The sequence below is a fragment of the Aythya ferina genome (assembly GCF_964211825.1).
Source record: "Aythya ferina genome assembly, chromosome: Z".
Classification (NCBI taxonomy): domain Eukaryota; kingdom Metazoa; phylum Chordata; class Aves; order Anseriformes; family Anatidae; genus Aythya; species Aythya ferina.
In genome coordinates, this window is record NC_140299.1 from 23,032,714 (window position 1) to 23,045,782 (window position 13,069).

At 40.8% G+C, this 13,069-nt stretch overlaps 1 long non-coding RNA gene across 1 annotated transcript in view; it reads right to left on the reverse strand.

Annotated features, from left to right (window-relative positions):
- Window positions 1-390: 390 nt before the first annotated feature.
- Window positions 391-13,069, reverse strand: part of LOC311427622 — a 38,611-nt gene continuing 25,932 nt past the window's right edge. Inside the window, exon 5 of the long non-coding RNA XR_014687452.1 lies at window positions 391-1,814. This is a non-coding gene — a long non-coding RNA (uncharacterized lncRNA). The remainder of the gene's footprint in view (window positions 1,815-13,069) is intronic.

A 13,069-nucleotide genomic window follows, 5' to 3' on the forward strand; every position in this document is an offset into this window, starting at 1 on the left:
TGCTATCAGGACTTACAGACTAAAAGCTAGAAGTGCCAGAACTACGATTGCCAGTGGGGAACATGGTGTGTGATTGGATAATTAGAGTGCATATGCCTTAGGAGACAAAATAATTTTGAACAAACAGCCACCGTTCTGGAAATTCCTTCATCTTCTGTTAAATAACTTCTGTGCTAATGCACATTTGCTTGTTTTTCAGTAGTTTCATCAACAGTTCCTGAAAATGTACCATTCTGTTTTGAGGATGATTGACTGGGCCTAAAATGCTTATTTTAGTGGTAAATGTACTGTGCAGAACATGTAATTTAGTTCATATATATGACAGATACATCAAGTACCTTTTGAAATCACAACGAAAAGATCTAATAAAAAATATCTTTATCAGTCAGATTCAGTTTTTGAATAAAGTTTAATGCCAGATTTGACTGAAGTCTGTAGTGGAAAATTAAGAAAAGCATACATTATCCCCTGTTGCAGGGTTACATTTCCCCTCAGCTCACTCAAACCATGCTCTATACTTCTGGTTTGAACTCAGCAGATGTCCCTAGCCTTGGCTTCATTTAGAGTTTTGTTAAGACAAGTTGAGAATTCTAATAGTTATTTGTCTATATTCACACTAAAATCTACCAGAGGTGTATTTCCTTTCCCTTTCCATTATATTCTAAAAGTGATTTTTGCTTTCCATATCCATTAACATTGAGTTAAAATAGGTTCCCAGTGCTGGTTATACACCTTGATTTTATGGTATTGTTGCTGTTGGTTAGTTGCTATGGTTGTTGTAGCCCAAATAAAACTGTATTGCATGAATGGATTAAGTCATACCTTACTACTTAGTAATATAAGCTTGGAAAGAAGAAAAGAGAAAAAGTCTTTAGAGAAGAAAAGTGTGAATTCTTAAATATATGTTTCTAGACATCCTGAAATTGGATTCCACTGGATACATCTTACAAAAATACTAAAAAGGAATGACAATTATTTCATCTGTCACATTAGGCGTAGCACGTGTGATTGGTTGTGCTTGGGGATTTATTTGACTTTCAACGTTTCATTAATCCAAACCAGTAAACAGTGAACTCCAAATGGGTTTTTGTACACTCACTTTACATCTGCACACTTTCTGCACGCAGGTCTATGGTAATTAAATTATTCCTAGTGATAATCTACCTAAAAGCTTTGTGCATGTTTGAGTGTTTTATTAGCCAGGATCTCAATGGTACAGTGCCCAGCATTGGGTTAGATCCAGGAAAATCATATTATTGTTGGTTGTGTTTGTAGCAATAGCTCAAAGAATGATGCTTTCTTTACAAACACAATCAGTGTCCCATTGAGCTTGCAGACTGAAAAAGACAAAGTAGAGATGTAGGGATACAGAATGATAAGACAAATTTGGGGGGTCTTCTTAGAATATTTTAAGTCTGACAGAATTAGTTTCATCATCAGACGAGAGGACACAAAAAAGGAGAAGGATGAGGCTAGGGAAAAAAGAAAATGAAAAGAAAGGATTTCATGGCAAACAGTATGAAGGCTGGTATGGGGAGGGAGTTACTGGTACCACTATTTGATGCAAACAGTCAACTAGAAAAAAGACTTGGTAAAATTTATCACCACAAAAAGTTAACTGAGCTTATACAAGAGTCTGCAAGTATGAATTTGAATCAGAAAACTAACTAAGCTGAATTATTAAGGAAGAGAAAAGATGTAATCTGCAAACCAGGCTCCAAGGTGTGAGGAGTCCTATTGGACCAGGTTCTGAGGGTACCAGACATACAATGTGGATTCCAGTTTAGACGAAGCAAAGCCCATTTTTGTCATCTCTGAAAACAGAAAGATGATTCTTTCAGTCTTTAGGATTTAATTAGTCTCATTACTATTGCTTTGCAACTTAGCATTAAACATCTAGTATTTCTGTACAAAACTACTTTTCCCTAACTTACAGAAAGTTATCAGCCTGCTTTCCTGTTTGAATGGAAATCTCTGAATTCACCAGAACTTGGTTCACAATGAGATTCTGTTTCCATGTGTTGGTGCAAAAGTATAGATACTTCAGTACCTGGAGTTGTATGTGTGCACACACCACATCAGTTTGAAAAGGTGGTTGTGTCCGTAGCTCATCCTGCAGACAAGAAAATTTTCCACTTGTGTACTCAATTGCAGTTCAATTCAGATGAAGTGGTGTTTGTTTGGGTAGTTGATTTTTACCATCAGCTTTGTTTGCAGTCCAGCTCATATTTCAATCCCAGATTCTGCAGGGATCGCAGTAAACCTACAGGCAAAGTGAGAGGCTTCTTTTTGTTCCTAAACTGAGATCACTGAAACTTGGATCAAACTTTTTGTTTGTTTCAAACTTTTATTGTTTCAAACTTTTATTGGCCAGGAGCTACTAAGAGGGAAGAGTAAACTAAGCTGGTAACTAGATGTCTCCTATAAACCTTCTGAAAGTGGAAATTTTTATTTATCTTAAAACAAATACTAAAATCATAATAGATGCTATGCAGAGGCAGAAATGTCTGGCTCCTAACAAAGTAACAAAAACTTACCAGCCGTGGTGCTGATTCATATTCATGCCTATGTAATTTCACCTGATTAAAAATACTGAGAATTATATAAATTAACAAGCCTTTTATGCAATCAGTTACACCTGGGTAAAGTGCATGTAAAATGCTATTATGCTGATTTGACATTGTTTTATCCCCATTTTGCAAAAGTTTAGAAGATTACACAGAGCACAGGATGACATTTGGTCCCTGTGTGTTTAGGGGAAGAGCTGTCGTATGACAAACTTCAGAGTGACCCACACTACAGGGAATAGAGGGTTTCTGCGACTTCTCTTTCTCTCGAGGTGTGAATATTTACCATCTTCATGCCAGTCTATTTTTTTGGAAAAGTAACAGATATGCATCCATATTTTATCTCCATCTGCTACAAAATCATAAAAATACTTTACGTTCATAAATGGGAAGCACGTACCTTCAGCGTGGTTTTTATCAAAATCTTAAAGACAGCGCTGAAGGAGATGCTGGGTGAAAGAGGACCCAGTGCTCTCCTATGCAAGTGCATGTCTCCTGTGCAAGCTACTTTACAACTGCATCCAAATACCACACAGCCTGCTCCTCAGCCAGCTCTTTCTGGTTCTTAGGAGATGGATGGGGGTGGTGGGGAAGAGGGAAAAGCAGTTTCTTTGAAGTGTGATGCTTTGTTTTGGGTATATACTTAGCTTAACGTTTTACATTGCTTTAAGTTGCTTGTCACGATTTGGGGGGGAGGGTACCACTGGCAGAGTGCCACAGCCTGCTGGGCTATGCTGCGTTTGCATAACGAGCCTCATAAGCTTTCATTAATGTTACATAGAACAGTGCATGCAAAGATGCTGCGGAGGGTCTGTCAGAGCCAGTAAGTGCCTCAGGGGAAGGGGTATTTAAAACAAACTTTGTACAATAAAGTCACATTTGGGATATCTTTTGGCATTCTTGAAGTGCACTGTATGTGCACGTATGCATTATTACCTCCTTCTGTGCTCACGCCTGCTTGTGCCAGAGGGAAAACAGTGCAAAGAAAAGGTCATAGTCAGCCTGTATGGGAGATTTTTTACATAAATGTGTGTGTGTGTATTTTTACAACACAAGGCAGTAGGTCTGGGGGTATAGAAATGCTTGGCTGCAGGAGCACTGAGAGGCTTCCACATTAGTGATTCAACAGCACAAAAATAAAAAATAAAAAAATAAAAAAAAAAAAAAACAAAAAAAAAACTTTTGTAACAGTGTGGATGCATACTTTTGCAAATGCTGAGCAAGCAGCGTAAAATGGAGGAACTGTAGGACTTTGCGTGAATGGCTAGGGAGGTGTATACCCAGTAGTTTTGCTCTTGGTCCAGTACAAGCAAGTGTAGAGCTGCTGCTTGCCCCTGTCTTGCCTCTTGGTGGCTCCACAGAAATTGAGGGGCTTGGCGTGGCACCAGTCCATGCTTGCATGAGAGGCATTAAAGGCCCCCGTGGCCTGTTGCTGGAGGAGCTGTAGCTGGCAGCTCTGGTGTGTGTGCCACTCCTTTCAACATGGTGATTCTCTCTGGTCTCCTTACACTCAAGGACTCCAGTTTTGAGGCAGATCGGATCTCAAAGGAGTGCAATTGTGAGGAGAAAGAGGCCTGTTCCAGGCTTTCCCCCCCAGTAAAGAAATTTTTCGTCACGTCCAGTCTGAACCTCCCCTGGCACAGCTTTGTGTCATTCCTTTATGTGCTGTCATCAGCGACCAGGGAGCACAGACCAGCACCTCCCTCTGCACGTCCCCTCCTCAGGAAGCTGCAAAGGGTTTTGCAGCTCTTAAAGATCAGGGAAGATCTCAGGTCCCACGTTTTTCAGTTTCCATGTCCCAGTTCTACAACAGGGACCAGGAAGCTCAGACAGATGCAGCAGGGAAATCTTAGGTCAGGAGCAAGATTTCATTCCTGCCCTAGCTGACTATAGAGACCACTTTTAGCTATTGCATCCAGATCTGGGGGCCATATACCAAATCAGAAATTGGTAGCTTTCTGAAGTGGGCATGAGCACACCTCTGGTCATGCATAGCGACTTAGTGACAGTGACAATGTGATATAACCAATATAACCAGTCACAGTGCCAGACAGCCCATAATCTTCCTTGGGATTACAGTCTGATGCACTGACACCTGTATTATTCTATTTTGACTGCTGCTATATCAGTTTGTGAACACAGTTAGGAAAGAAAAGCATTTAAAGAAAATATAGAACAGATTTAATGACCAGGATCCTTCCTAGCTGCACCAGTGACTTAGCTTAGGAAATGGGCATCTTAGCCCCTGGCTGTTAGGGCTGACCTCCCCTAAATCAGCTTCAATGCACGTGTCTCCTCTGTTCCTTTGTTAGCAATGGCTCCCTTTAGGGCTGTTGAGATTTGCTTGCTCTCTTGTCTCTCCTCGTTAAACCTTCCTTCCTGTTCTCACTCAGATTTATATCTCTAAGGCCTAAACCTCCTTTCCCTTCCCTCCCCAACCCCCCTTCCAGAGCTGGATTTTAAAAGTGCAAGTGTCTGTAAGCAGCTTTGATTTCTCTCTTCCCTTTATTCCCATCCCCTTTATCTTCTTTTTGTGCCCACTTCCACTATATATTTTGGTTAATACTTCTCACATTTTATAACAGTAAAGTGTGATGAAACATTGAAGTGCATGGAATTTATTGGCCTTGACTATTCTTAACTGTGATCCTTGTGTATAGACTAAAGAATCTGTTAACAATACAGGTGGTGAATTTAGGCTCAAAAGCATTTTTTTTTTCGGGGACCCTATTTCCTCTATTGTCTTCTCCCAGCGCTAGAAAACTGGGGGTCTCTACTGCTTTCTAGAAACTTCCCACTCTTTTCTCTCTCAATGCAGCACAGCACTTTCCCTCCCATTCTGTGGTCACAGACCAGGCAGCATGAGGGCAAGGAGAGTGGGGTGTTATACTTCAAATTCATGAAGTACAGGACTGCCTGGGAGAGGACAATACCCTGAAAGCCTGTTGTGCTTCTCCTTCTCAAATTTCAAGAACCTGACAGTTTGCTCTGTGGATTCTGAAGATGAGTAAAAAGGCTAGATTCTTGTCAGAGGGTGTAGGCTGCGTATCGTTTTGAGTATGTAGTGTGTGTATGGATGTGTATATATTTAAATATATTTTTGAGTTATGTATTGTCATGTCTGTATTGAGAGCACCATCTACCTGTCCCTGTGGTGCAGCTGGAGGTGAGGCCCCTCTGATCCCATCCCTTCTTGCTGAACAGCAGGAGCACCCTCAGATCTCTGCAGAACAAGGAAATTGCAGCCTATGGCATGATGTTTATCATTTCAAACCAGGTGTGCAACAGCTCTTAGTAAATTGGCCCTGCCATTATTTAGCCTCTTGATATGAGAATTAATCATCTGTCTTGGTCATGATGAGTTTCCAGCTACTGTCAAAGCTAGCAGGGCCACCTCCAGAAGGGTAATGCTTTTTGAGTACTGAGCTTTTTTGCTTGGAGTAGCTAGTCCTGTAATATATATACATCCAAACTTCCCTCTGGCTATTTAAGAAGAAGATCAATAGTTCTTAAAAGTGCCTCAGCTTTTTACTTCAAAATACACTTTTTAAAGAGTTACCATTGGTTGGAGAGTATCCCCTTGCTTCAGGCTACTGGCACATCAATATTTATTTTATCTCTGCTTTAGAACGAAATAAGTACATGCCACTTCACACTGACAGAAAAACAGGGCCAAGTAAAAAAAAAAGAAAAAGAAAAAAGAGAATAAAAGAAAAGAAATAAAAAGAAAACAGTACAAATTCAATTTAATTTGCTTTCAGAATACTTAATGGTCAAGTCCCTAAGCATCAGACCACCCAGTATTATTACGAGCACTGAAATGAATGCCTGTCATTTGAACAGAAAGGTAATGTGTTCTCATTAATATTATCCAGTCAGTGGCACCTCAAAATATTGCCTATCGAAGTATTCACAATGCAAACAGAAAAGCAGAATATATTCTTAGATATGAATTAGGTGAATTAAAATAAAATCAATTTCAGTCCATCAATGTATATAATTAATTTTCATTTAAAGGCTTATCAAATGGTATTTAGACTGAATAAGTCTAGTAAGGCCAGGTGCTCTAATAGCTGAATTGCAGTAGATACTTGAGATTCTATTTTCAAGAGAAAAATTGCCTGGCTAAAAGAATAATTACTATGCTAAATATTACTTCTCTTCCTGCTTACTGCAAACAAAGCTGGGTAGCAAAGTGTTTAGTATCTAAAATGTGTGTGCATAAGAGAATAAAGAACTGAAACATTGGCAATAGGAAAGCTTTTTGTTCAGTATGTAGTGTGAAAAGACATTAAAATATTGCAAATCGAAACACTCAGCTAAGATGCTATCTTTTACTTTCCAAAGAGCCCTAGTACGTTAGTCAGCTTTGTTGGGAATTGCAAATCTGATTTAAAAGTTATACACTTCATCAGTACATAATAAGATTTACAAGTCAGAATGTAACTTTTTTTTTTTTTCTTTTTTTTTTTTTTTCCTTGCTGTTTTACTGTGAACTCTGCACTGGCAGTTTTCCTTCCCAGAACTTTCCAGCTGACCTTCTTTAAGGTTAAACATGCTCCAGCACTTATATGTGGGCTAGGAGGAATCTGCTCTGAGGAGTTTAAAGAATTTCCAGCTTTATAACTGTTCTGTTAGGGATGAGCTGAGATGGAAGAAAACTATTTTAGAGTTACTTATGAAAATCCTTTGAAACTCAGCCTGAAGAGAAGTCAGTGTTCACTCTTAAGTCAGGCATATGGAGCTGTGGATGGCTAGTTTATCTCTCCAGGCTGGGTAAACCTCACAATGATTGTGCAGCGTTATCAGGTAGCATGGTATGCAGAGCACCTGTCCTAGCAAGGAAATGAGTCTGTGTTCTAATAACTGTCTGGCCATGACATACAACTCATGTAGGGGACATCTTTTGTCATCATTTTTTGACATCATTGTGGGACATCTTTTAAAAAAATATTCTTCACTGCAATCAGAATCTCCATCCTTAGAAAAAAAGAACAGGTCTAATCCCTCTAAACTCCATTAACTTCAGGAATATCTGGAGACACACGTTCAGCAATTAAGCCCCATATGACACATATTTTATTTATTAAAACAATATGTTAATATTTTTATTATTTATCAAAGCCTATCTGTAACTAAGCATGTCTGCATAATGGAACGCGTCTGCAATATGTTGTTAACACGCAGAAACAGGACTTCCAATATGTTACAGGTAACCCTTACCTATAGTGCCTCATGCTGTTGAACATAACAGCTGGAGCATGGATTACATCATGCCAAAAACAACCCACACAACTTGCAATTATTCACAAACCTTTTGTGATGACGGAGAGAAAAAGGTCACTAAATACTAGAGGTCTAATTCTGAGTAAGTCCATTGCACCAGGAAAAAGAAACTGCACAGCTGCTTGGGTTTTCCATGCTTCTCTGTAACTTTTATGGCTTTATCTCTACCACACTGCTTTAAATACTGCTGACCAGATTCTGACAGCTTATGCTCCACTGTGAGACAAGATAGCAAGGGACAATTGGGTTCCTGATGCTTGTATTCTGCCAAAACACTTCAAAAACAAAATTTTGGTAAGTAGAGGAGTCACATTTCAGCCTGTAGATTCCAGGGTCAACAGGGTCAACCTGCTCCTATGTCCCCTTCCACACTTCCAGCCCCTACTAGCAGGGAAGTGTGTTTTGGGGTAGTTCCTCCAGCAAGCTGCCCTTCTTGCAGCTGACCAGCAATCCTACTTTGGTGGTTTTGTTGGGGTTGAAGACTACTGGACTCTGAGAGTTGTTGAACAAAAAAGTTGCATTGCATTTATTAAAAAAAAAAATCTACAAAATTTTCAGCACAGTTGAATTTGTATTCCATCCGTTTGTAAGTAGCAATGACAAATAAAGGGATCTTCTTCAAGAGCTTAGGTAGAAAAAGAAAATGTATGGTTGCTGGAAGCAAGTTCAGGCAATATGGGAGGTCTACGGGGATGCTGCTTGCCTTTATAGGTGGAGAATTCATATGGCCAAGTCTCAATTAGAGTTGAAGCTGGCCAGCACTATGGGGAACAATAAAAAAAAGGTTTTTTAAAGTATATTAACAGGAAAAGGAGGACCAGAGCAAACATAAGTCTGATACTTGATGAGGACTGTCACCTAACACACAGAGACATAGCCAAAGCAGAGACATTTAGCTAATTTGTTGCCTGTCTTCAACACCAATGATGGTCTCTGGGACCCCATCTGCCATGAGTTGGACAGTGAGTGAGGGAACAATAAACTCCCCGTAAACCCCAAACTCAGGTGGGGTTTGCTGCTCCACCTGGATGCATATGTGAGGAATGTTTTAACAATTCGTGTCCATAAAGAACAATCCTGTTTGAATCCTGTCTGCCTCTGGGCCCTGCACTGGCAATTTAATTCTTGAACCACAGATGCAGTATGTCCCAGTCTCCCCCTCATTCTAGTCAATTTATCAAGTCTTCAGAAAATACTCCTTAAATTTATGAACCTGTTTGCTTTTGTTATTACAGACTTCTATTTCTAACAGTTACAGCCTTTTTTTCTGTCTTCTTTGAGATTAACTTAACACTGCTATAGGTGTGACTGTCCCTGTGAATGGCTGGTGAAGAATGTTTTAATTACTCGTGAAGTGTCAATAAGAAAGCTATTTGTGTTTGATGTCTGGGAGTTTCAGAACAACTGATAACAACTAGTGACTGTTATGGGATACTATGCAAACCTCTGGTATCTGGCCAGGTGGCCAAGAGATTAAGAAGAAGAAAAAAGAAGCTGAAGGACGGCTTGGGAGACAAGACCTGCAGAAAATGTTCTATAAACTTGGTACGGTGCCAAGGGAGTACAAAGGGGAGAGGAAGACTACGAGCCTTCAGCATGAAAGACCCCTAGAGACCCCCAGAGGAGACTGATGCGCATGCTCCAGTAGGAGGGACTGGACCCTGGAAGCTAATTATAATAACCTGGTTTTTTTTAGAAGTTGTAATGAATATGTATTAGTCTAGGAGCATAAAAATCAGCTATTTGATGTGGCTGGTGTGCGTCCTGGTGGAGCAGAGACTCCCGGTGCACCCAGCGCTGTTTGCTTACCTCTATTCCTTTATATTCTTTTAATAAATCCTATTTTTTTATTTAATCCTAATTTGAATCCTGAGCCATTTATAACACACATAAGTCCATGGGGCCTGTTGAGATTCATCCTAGCGTATTTGGAGCACTGGCTGATGCCATTGCAGGACTTCTCTCAAGTATTTTTCAATTGTCTTGGGAATCTGGAGAGGTCCTAGTTGACTGAAAGCTGGCAAACATGGCTCTAATTTTCAAGAAAGATCCTGGCAATTACAGGCCTGTCAGTCTCACTTCAGTACCTGGTAAAACTATGGAGATTATTCTGGGAGCTATTGAAAAACACCTAAAGGACAACACAGACACTGGTAGCAGCCAAAATGAGTTCACAAGGGGAAGGTCATGTTTAACAAACTTCATTTCCTTTTATGACAGGATCACCTATCTAGTTGACAAAGGAAGCCAGTCAATGTAATTTTTCTGGATTTCAGTAACGCTTTTTATACTGTCTCTTACAGTATCCTCCTGGAAAAAATGACCAGAATACATTTAGATAAAAGCATAATAAGATGGGTGAACAACAGGCTGATAGGTTGGGCCCAAATGGTTCTTGTAAATGAGGTTACATCAGGATTGCGACCTGTCACTAGTGAGGTTTCCTGGGGCTCCACTTTAGGACCACTCCTCATTTTCATAAATGATTTGGATGTAGGACTTGAAGGTTTTTTGAGCAAGTTCACAGACGATGCCAAATTGGGTGGAGCTGTTGACTCTGTCAAGGGTGGTGAGGCCTTGCAGAGATCTAGACAAATTAAAGAGCTGGGCACTCACCAACAGTATGAAGTCCAACAGGAGCAAGTACTGGATTCTGCACCTGGGAAGGGGCAACCCTGGCTATATGTACAGACTGGGGGATGAGATGCTGGAGAGCAGCCCTGCAGAAAGAAATCTGGGGATTTTGGTCAACAGCAAGCTGAACATGATCCAGCAGTATGCCTTGGTGGCCAGGAGGGCCACCTGTATCCTGGGGTGCATCAAGCACAGCACTGCTAGCCGGTCAAGGGAAGGGATTGTCCCACTCTACTCTGTGCTGGTGCAGCCTCACCTTGAGTACTTTGTGCCGTTTTGGGTGCCACAGTATAAGAAAGACATAAAACTGCCAAAGAGTACCAAAAGGAGGGCTACTAAGATAGTACGAGGTCTAGAGGGGAAGGTGTACATGTATGAGGAGCAGCTGAGGCCCCTTGGTGTGCTCAGCCCCAAGCAGAGCAGGCTGAGGGGAGGCCTCATGGCGGCCTGCAGCTCCCTCACGAGGGGAGCGGAGGGGCAGGCGCTGAGCTCTGCTCTCTGGGGACAGCAACAGGACCCGAGGGAACGGCATGGAGCTGGGACAGGGGAGGGTCAGGCTGGGGGTTAGGGAAAGGCTCTGCACCCAGAGGGTGGTCGGGCACTGGGACAGGCTGCCCAGGGCAGTGGGCACAGCACCGAGCCTGATGGAGTTCAAGAAGTGTTTGGACAATGCACTCAGACACATGGTCTGAGTTTTGGGTGGTCCTTTGATGACCCAGGAGTTGGACTTGAGGATCCTTGTGGGTCCCTTCCAACTTGGGATATTCTATTATTCTGTGATTCTGTGACTCTATTCTGCCTTAAATTTCTGCAGGATAAGTCATTTGTATTTGATGATCTAGAGTTTCTGACATGCTTCCTTTTTGTCTTTGACTAATGTTTCATTTGAGCAATATGCTTAATCAATGTTTGCTGATGCTTATGGTCAAATGCTTACTAACAGCAGGTGCAGAAAAAGTAAATCCCATCTGCATAGAAATCTTGCTGAAATTCAGCAGCATGCTGTTTCGCTGTAATTTTTGTAGACAGGCGATTTTTCATGGTATCTCCAGAAGGTCTCCCAGCTCCCTGCTGTTTCCTCTATTTTCCTACCTGCTGCTATCTCAAGTTACGGCTTTGTGTGTAGCCTAACATGAGGTGCCATTTTTGTGTATATCTATTTGTTTTGTTTGATGGAGTCTCCTTTGGATTCAGTTCAGGTACATGCATAAGTTGAGTCAGGACTTTGACTGATCCGGTAGACAAGTGGCCTCCTTCAAAATGCTCCTGCTGTTCACTGAGACAAAGAGATGTCATGACAAGGAGTTAAAGCAGGCATGAAGATACTGAATCCTGGGGAGCAGACCTGACTGTTTCATATGGCTTCTGGCAAAATATTGCCATTGATGATTTTGGGGAAGAATTATTAAATCTTTTTCATTGCTGTTGGGTAGTAGTATACCAATGAAATGTGGTTAGGTAAACTTCTACATGTTAATGCCAAAAGGTGGTGTGTTAAAACTGGGATTAGTGATTTGATGATTAGGAGCTGACAAAAATTCTAACAATTTGTTTCTAAAAATAGATACATTTATATAGTTGCTTATTTTACTGTTTTTAAGGGACAGCATAGCTCTTATGTCCCTTCTAATATACCCTCGGGAGGTAGGATGGCTTCCTTGCTTTGCCTGGACTTGTTTTTTCTTTTTCCTTCTGATGAAACAGAAAAGGATATTGTTTGTATTGGCTAATTTATGGGCACAAATGGCTAGAATATGTTTTCATCTTTTTGCTAAATTATTTTGAATAATCTCTGCTAGCGTCTTTAGAGGTCTTAGAGATCTGAAGGGGGATCTGAGCCATGTTGTACTAGTACATGATCTTTTCTCAAAATTTCTTACCAAAAAGGAAAAAGGAAAAAGAAAAGGAACAAAATTATCCACTATGATAAAGAAACAGAGCACTTGATTCCTAGCCTGGTCCATTTTATTAGTCCATTTTATCACCTCGTATTCTATTTCTTAAGATTACAATCTGACACCCTTCAAGAAGAAGAAGAAAAAGCAAAATATAAGGAGATTCCAAAGAACACTTTAAGAGGAAAGTTACCTACGGTGCAGATCAAGGGGCTGGAGCACCTCTCCTACAAAGACAGGCTGAGAGAGCTGGGGCTGTTCATCCTAAAGAAGAGAAAGCTCCGGGGTGAACTCATTGTAGCTTTTCAGTACTTAAAGGGGACTTTCAAAAAAGATGGAGAGCAACTCCACTCAATCAGAGATTATAAGACAAGGAGGAATGATTTTAAACTAAAGGAAAGGAGATTTAGATTAGATGTTAGGAGGAAATTCTTCACTTAAAGGGAGGTGAGGCACTGGCACAGATTGCCTACAGAGGCTGTGGGTGCCCCATCCCTGGAGGTGTTCAAGGCCAGGTTAGATGAGGCCCTGAGCAACCTGATCTACTGGGTGGTGTCCCTGCCTATGGCAGGGGGGTTGGAACTAGATGATCTTTAAGGTCCCTTCCAACCCGAGCTATTCTATGGTTCTATGATTCTATGATAGGGTCATAATTATAGAGTAAGTAAATAAAGTAATGTGAAATTG